Consider the following 8,311-nt stretch of genomic DNA (forward strand, 5'->3'; position numbering starts at 1 on the left):
ATGCCATGGATCTGTTTATGACAGAGCAAGTAAATGGATTGAAGTTCCTCAGACTTGGAACCAGATTGTTTGCTTGACTGGTAACATATTCTGGAAAGGAAAAAAGGAATTAATGGATTGTAGTTCCTCAGTCTTGGAACCAGATTATTCACTTGACTGGTAACATATTCTGAAAATGCACCAGCTTGACATGTATAACAAATACTACTGTCCTATTGTAAGTATTGCTGGTTAAACCCGAAACATTTAAGAGATATTTTGAAAGTGGTCCCTTTGATTTAATTTCAAACACAAAAAAAATTTTTATTAAGAAATAAAATATGATAGGTATATTGAAAGAATTGTGTATGATTTTGAAGCAATCCTCCTTCATTTGTCAGTTGGAATGATTTCTTTTATCAAAAAGCTGCTTATTCGTGTGTTGTACTGGTATAATGTCTCATAAAAAAAAGTTTGTAAGGTTAAAAGTAGTAAATAATTCATATAATCAACAAATCGACTGGATTTTAAATACTTACCAGTTGGTAAAGTATTTCTTGCAACATTAAACAATTTTTGGGAAATCTTCTGGCAAAAGTTCTGTAGCATTCTGTGGCTGAAATAAAGAAAAAAAAAATATACTGTGTGCAGACTCATCAATATAAATATAAGGAGATGTGGTATAATTGAATATGAGACAACTATCCACAAGAGACCAGATGACATAAAATTAATGTAAGCAACTACTGCAATCAATAATAATGCATCAAAACTAGACCAGTTCTCATACAAGGAAAATCACATCACTAATTCAAATGATAATTATGCATTTCTCCTAAAGAGGGGCAGAAGGCCCTTTTTCAGGACTTGGGATTGGGTCTTTATTTTTTGCAGGAATTTAGGATTGGAAATTTGGGATTTACACTTATCGGTACTTGTGAATTTATGATTAATTTTTGGGGACCTGTGAAAAAATGTTTTATTTTTTCAGGAATTCAGGATGACACCTCCTCCTATCACCCCTCCATTAAGGCTTTGTCTGATTCTTATCTTATTTCTACATGTAATTTATCGGTATCTTGGCAGTCAAGAGCTGAGTTTCTTTTGATAAAAACTGTACAATGAGGATCAAAACATACACACTAAATCATTACAGTATTAATTTCCAGTCAAACCATTAGTTTTATTATCTTCACATAAAACAAATTTTTCATCAACTAGATTTTCATGCTACTGACAGTAATTAAAAGCATTTTGAATCTCCAGTCTATAAATATACAAAATGTTGCTGGTCTATGTAAATTATACAACTTCATGTTTGGCTATGAGTGTTCCTGATAAAGGTTAATCAAAATTTGTGTTAAATGCAGCAAAACTACATCTTTTACTTTGATTTAATACCAGTGGAGTGGATTGGTACTACAATGTACTACTGTTTAACAGTCTTCACATTTGGCCAAAGGCCCACCAGGCCAGAATTGTAAAATTTATACTACATGCCAATACTAAGAATCTACATTTGTCTCAATGCACTTCAACTTCATACTTAATTTGGCCTTTTTAACTTTTATAATTTGAGCGTCACTGAAGGTCTTTTGAAGATGAAACGTGCATCTGGCATACAAATTTTTTACCCCGGTATCTTTAATATGTTTATTATTTAATATAATGTTCAAATAAATAAGGAATGTGTCCATGGGACACAGAAGATGCCCCCGCTTGCATATTACATTGTAAAGGGACATAACTCAAGAACTGTAAAATGACACTATTTTGTACTTGATCTGAGTTTTGTGGAATAATCATTGTTTATAAGTTTCACAACATTTCATTGGGGCAAACTAAAGTTAGAGAATGGAAACGAAAAATTCAGCAATTTTTCCATTTGTAAAGGGGCATAATTCTAAAACAGTAAAAGTGACGCCACCAAAATTCGAACTTGATCTGTGTTTTGTGGTATTAAGCATTGTGCATAAGTTTCGTAACATTTGGTTGAGGCAAACCAAGGCTCCGTGTTGAAGACTGTACTGTGACCTATAATGGTTTACTTTTATAAATTTTGACTTGGATGGAGAGTTGTCTCATTGGCACTCATACCACATCTTCTTATATCTATTATGTTTATTTTTGTATTTATTTGATATACAAAATGAATACAATACAACAAAAACGTACAGCTATTCTATTAAATAATACAGAGATCATATTTTTATTAAAATAAACATGATTATTGAGGGTATTAATATAAGCACCCTTAAAAAAAGGTAAAAAAAACGAGCTTGATGCCTTGCTTACCCTTCTTGAGCACATGAGATCACATTCAGTTTTAATGGGGTTCATGTTGCCCAGAAACGAATTTTCAGCAATTTTTCCATTTGTAATGGGGCATAACTCTAGAACAGTAAAAGTGATGCCACCAAAATTCAAATTTGATCTGTGTTTTGTGGTAATTAGCATTGTGTATAAGTTCATATCAATTGGTTGAGGCAAACTAAAGTTAGAGAACGGAAACGAAAAATTCAGCAATTTTTCCATTTGTAAAGGGGCATAACTCTAGAACAGTATAAGTGATGCCACCAAAATTCAAAATTGATCTGTGTTTTGTGGAAATAAGCATTTTGTATAAGTTTCATAACATTTGGTTGAGGCAAACTAAAGTTAGAGAACGGAAACGAAAAATTCAGCAGTTTTTCCATTTGTAAAGGGGCATAACTCTAGAATTGTATAAGTGACGCCACAAAAATTCAAACTTGATCTGTGTTTTGTGGTTATAAGCATTGTGTATAAGTTTCATAACATTTGGTTGAGGCAAACTAAAGTTAGAGAACGGAAACCAATTTTGGGATGTACGTAGGACGGACGTACGTACAGACAGACAAGGGTAAAACTTAATGCCCCCTCCGCTATGGCGGGGGCATAAAAATGAGGTTCAGGCCTGTGGCTGTGAAAACTTATCATGTATTGTCTCGGTCATGAAATAGAAGTTCCTTCATAATACAAGATCCACTGGAACAAAGGGTATAGAATATTTGTACCAACAGGAATAGATATTATATGGCATTTTTTTAACAAAGTTTTCAGGGGAACTTCTGTTAAGCCGAACACATATACGCTGACATGTCCAGGGGGTATCATCAACCTGGTAGTCAAACTTTTAGCATTGCTATTTATAATATATGTTTTTTTTTAATTTTCTGAGTTTCCAAATATAATGTTTTTTAATCTTAAGAAACTTAAGGTTCCAACTCTTTCATGAATGATGGTTTAGTCTTCTTTTTTTGGGGTTCCAAATATCAGACATGATATTCACAGCATATATCCTGACTGTACAAAGATCTAGGTCATCCATGCTTTAAAACTTTTCCAGGTGAACAGGTTTTTCAGAGTAAAATGTGTAAAAATAAGGCCATATTTGATGAAAGGTTATGATGAACCTGTCTAGTCTTAGATACATGACTTTTTTATTAGTTGTTATGGGCTTTGAACTAGCTTTCAGTAACTGTGAGTTCTCTTAGATCTGTTCTTAGTGTCTTTTGTGTTTTTCTTAATGTTTTTGTGCTTTATATCGATCTGATGAGTTAGTCCCTTTTCAACTAATTTCTATAGTTTGTTCTTATGTTCAACCCCACTACATTCTCATGGTATGTGCCTGTCCCAAGTCAGGAACCGGTCTTTTGTGGTTGATGTTTATTGCTGTATACGATATTTGTTTTTCATTTATTTTTAAGTACATAAATCAGGCTGTTTGTTTACTCGTTTCAATTACTTTACCATGTTTACAGTTGTCATTTTTGGGCCTATTACAGCTTACTGTGTGGTTTGGGCTTTGCTCATAATTTGTAGAGGGCTGTACGGTGACCTATAGTATGTGGGTACCCAAATTGCACCTATTCTAAATTTTTTTCACCTAAATTTATTCAAGAAACAGACAAAAGTTTCAAATCTATGGTTATTTGGTAGATGTATCCTTACTTACTATATAGTTCCACAAAGGAGTAGGTCCGGTAAGGGCCGATTTTGGCCTCAAATTTCAGGTTCATCTGATGAAATATTTTGGACACTTTTTAAACACTCAAGTGTCTACTTTAGTAGATTTAATTAGTTTATCTGAAAGATTTGGGCCGATTTAGTCACTAAAGACGCTCAAATTCAGGCTTAAATATTAAAAATCTATCAATTATGCCATAATATGTCACTTTTCAGATGGTTTTTGTCAAAAATGAAAGTGGCCGCATTCGTGTTCATCCTCGATCTTTATATATGATATGTATTATCATCAAATACAACTTACATTTAAATATTAAGAATGAACACGAATGCGGCCTCTTCCATTTAAGACGAAAACCGTCTAAAAATTAACTCAAATGCTAAAATTGTGAAGATTTCAGTAATTTAGCATGACTTAATGATGCTAGTACCCGATACATGTGCATTGTATTGTCAAAAACAGCCCATATTTATGTAACAGAAGTATTCTTCTTTCCAATAAATAGCTAAAAGTTTACATTTTAACAATTTTGTAAAACTGCTATATTTTGGGGCCAAAAAGGGGTCTTACTGGACCTACTCCTTTAATTTTGCATCCAAACTGAATCATAGAAAAACAGGTTTGAACCTACCTCTAAACGACAAAAGATTCTGTAATGAGGAGTACCTAAATTACACCCATGCTTAACTTCACTTCGTAAAAATGGAACAACTGACGTTTTGTTTTATCATGCAATCATTTTTGGATCCTCTTTGCGATCCTTGTTTAAACTGTGTTCTTTTCTTTGAAAAATCAAAGAAAATGATTTTGATTTCAACAACTAAAGCTTCAAGGGCCGCGTGTTAATTGCAGGATAAAAACTGTATATGTACATTGTCAGAAATATAAAATGTATTTGTACTCGCTTTTCTTTCTGTTTCTAAAGCTCGTACAGATAAATCTGATATTTTCCAACAATGTACATATATGACATATATTGCATAATTATTTCTCATTAAGCAATGTTGAAAAGATGTACATAAATGCAAATTACAAAAAATACAAATTGTTTGACCTTTAAGAAAAACTAAGATTTCTGCAGCTTTTTTTTTTTTTTGCTAAATGGGTGCAAATTGGGTACTCTGTGCAATTTGAGTACTGTGACGTGGGTCGGTCTTTTCACCACCGAACACCACCGCACACTACCAAACACCACCGAACACCCGAAAAGACCACTAACCCTTAAGAAAAACAGTTATGTTACACAATAAAACAATAAAATCGATTAAATTACATAAAATTTAATCCCATTCTCATGTTTTCACATTTTTATGTGCATTAGTGATGTTAAAGTTGAGAATCAAAATTTAAAAAAAAAACGCTTCCGGATCCAGCAATATTTTTTCCGGATTTACATTGTCTGTATTATGGTCTTTACTTTTCAATTATTAGAAATAAATTGTTCAAATAAGTTAAAACATTTTATTTAATGTGAAATTATCACAATAATTATATTTAAAAAAATGTTAAAGACTTGAAAGTGTACTGTTCTGACTACAGCCCTGCAAGACTGTCCTTTTTGGTTCTCTTAATTCATTTATTTTCATTTCTTATTAATTTATGTACATATATGTATAAACATATTCATCCTCGTTCAGAAGGTAAGTAAAATATATAAATAAAGATGAAAACAATACATTTAGGAGTGTTAGACAGTTAGATGGTATTTTAATGTGTTCGGTGGTATTCGGCGGAGTGCAGTGGTGTTCGGTGGTGTTTGGTCTTTGGTGGAGAGTTGTGCCATTGGCAATCACACAACATCTTCTTATTTTTTAAAATTCATACTGTAAATGATAAATCTAGAATTAGCAAAAGACACATACATTGTATACATAATTTTTTGAAAGATAATGTCTCTGTCAACATTATTCAGACAATTAATTATGGGTCCGAATGAAAGAGACATGTAAAAGAACTGATTAAAAGGTATTATGAAACAAGTTCCACCTAAAGTCAATACATAAAAGGCTTGTAAAATAGTTATTTACATTCATAAGTCTTTGACAGCTTTTAAAGTTGACATTTTATCTGAATCTGGTTTTAATGAATCAGTGTGGTGTGAAGTTAAGTTGGAAGGAACTGATAAACTTTTATTAGGATGTATTTATAGGAGTCCGTCGTCTGTACCATCAAATAATAAGAAATTGAACGATTTGATATGTCAAGCTTGTAATTTAAAGTATAGCCATTATTTAATTAGGGGAGACTTTAATTTTCCTGAGATCAAGTGGGTTGATAATGAAGTATCAAGTGGTATTAACACAGATCCTTTTAAATTTTATGAGTTTATGCAGAACAATTTTCTCTTTCAACATATATGTACACCAACACGTTTTCGTACTGGTCAAAATGCTAATTTACTTGACCTGGTTTTTACAAATGAAGAAAATATGATAGCCAAAGACTCAATACAAACTGATTCACCAGTGGGGAAGAGTGACCATTGCATGATAAATTTTGATTTTTGTTGTTATTTGAATAATGAGAAAACTCCTGGCGATCGTTTTTCATATTTTAGAGGAAATTATGAGCTTTTTAATGAGAGTCTAAACAACATTGACTGGGATGTTTTGCTAAGTAAAATAAACGTTGATGAAATGTGGAAAAGTTTCTCTTCTGTTATGTCAGAAAATATTGATAGATTTATTCCTAAGAAAAAGACTGACCGTAAATTTATAAGCCCACCGTTGTGGATGGATAGAGCTACTAAATCTGCAATTGTCAAGAAACGTAAATCATGGAAAAAATATAAATATTCAAGAAGTAACTTGTCATATGCAAAATATGTGAAGGATCGTAACGAATGTACAAATGTTGAAGTTTTAAATCAGTTTTTTACTAGTGTGTTTACTCATACAGATGACTTGAAAGATTATGATACTAATTCAGAGTCAAACAATTTTTTGGATGATATTAATATTTGTCAGGAAGATGTGCTAAAGAAACTTAATAAATTAAAAGACCGATAAATCTGCAGGACCTGATGGTCTACATCCGAAAGTTTTATATGAAGTAAGACATGCAATTTGTTATCCCTTGTTTAAAATTTTTGATAAGTCTATCAAAGAGGGTAAAGTTCCAGATGATTGGAAAAATGCCATAGTGTCACCAATATTTAAGAAAGGGAAGAAGCTGAGCCCTGGTAATTACAGACCTGTTAGTTTAACATCCGTAGTATGTAAGATCTGTGAATCCATTATTAGAGACAATATTATGAAGTATATTCTCATGAACAATCTTTTTACAAGTAGTCAATATGGCTTCCGACCAGGTAGATCATGTGTTACTCAACTCCTGGAGGTTTTGGATGAGTGGTCAGAATTAATTGATAATGGTTTTCCACTGGACTCAGTTTACCTTGATTTTTCCAAGGCATTTGATACCGTGCCTCATCAGAGCTTATTTTTGAAACTTGAAAAACTTGGAATAAAGGGATGCATTTTAGATTGGATAAAAAGTTTTCTATCCAGGCGTAAGCAATGTGTTCGTATAAATAATACAACTTCAGCATGGTCAGATGTTGTGAGTGGTGTACCTCAGGGGAGTGTTCTAGGACCAGTTCTTTTTTTAACATTTATAAATGACCTTCCTGATGTAGTAGAGGGCATAGTGAAAATTTTTGCCGATGATTGTAAAGTATATTCTAAAGTCTCGTCAGATAATGAGCGCTGTAAGTTACAGGAAAATTTGGACAGTTTATGTGAATGGTCAAATACGTGGAAATTGAAATTTAATGCATGCTAAATGTAAAGTATTACATATTAATCCTGACAATGATCAACAATATCGTTATACCATGTTGGATGATACAGAAAATTTTATTGCGTTATCTAAGGTGAATGAAGAAAAGGATCTTGGAGTAACTTTCGAGTCAAATTTAAAGTTTGAAAAACATATTAGTACTATTGTTAATAAAGTACAGAGAGTTTTATCTCTTATTCATCATTCCTTTGACTACATGGATCAGGATATGTTTCTTACTCTTTATAAGTCAATTGTTTGTCCACTGTTGGAATATGCTACATGTGTTTGGTCTCCGCACCGTAAAAAAGATATTCGTAAATTGGAATCTGTCCAAAGAAGGGCCACTAAACTCGTAAAGAATATAAATCATTTAAGTTATGAAGATAGATTACGCTCATTGGGATTGCCAACCTTGGAATATTGTAGGGATAGAAATGATATGATACAAGTATATAAAGCGTTGCATGATATAGATGATATAAACTGGATGAGCTTATTTACTTTAGCATCATCTAATAATACTAGAGGTCACTCATTAAAACTCTTTAAGAAACAGTGTAA

General features: G+C 32.3%; 1 long non-coding RNA gene across 1 annotated transcript; it reads right to left on the reverse strand.

Moving 5' to 3' along the window:
* Window positions 1-151: 151 nt before the first annotated feature.
* LOC127738719 (uncharacterized) lies at window positions 152-4,663 on the reverse strand. The gene is made up of 3 exons (XR_008000148.1): window positions 4,599-4,663; window positions 519-595; window positions 152-169 (listed from the first exon to the last, which is right to left on the reverse strand). It is a non-coding gene; the product is annotated as an uncharacterized LOC127738719 (long non-coding RNA).
* Window positions 4,664-8,311: the final 3,648 nt, after the last annotated feature.

Source organism: Mytilus californianus, unplaced genomic scaffold (genome assembly GCF_021869535.1).
Source record: "Mytilus californianus isolate M0D057914Y unplaced genomic scaffold, xbMytCali1.0.p SCAF_4, whole genome shotgun sequence".
NCBI lineage: Eukaryota > Metazoa > Mollusca > Bivalvia > Mytilida > Mytilidae > Mytilus > Mytilus californianus.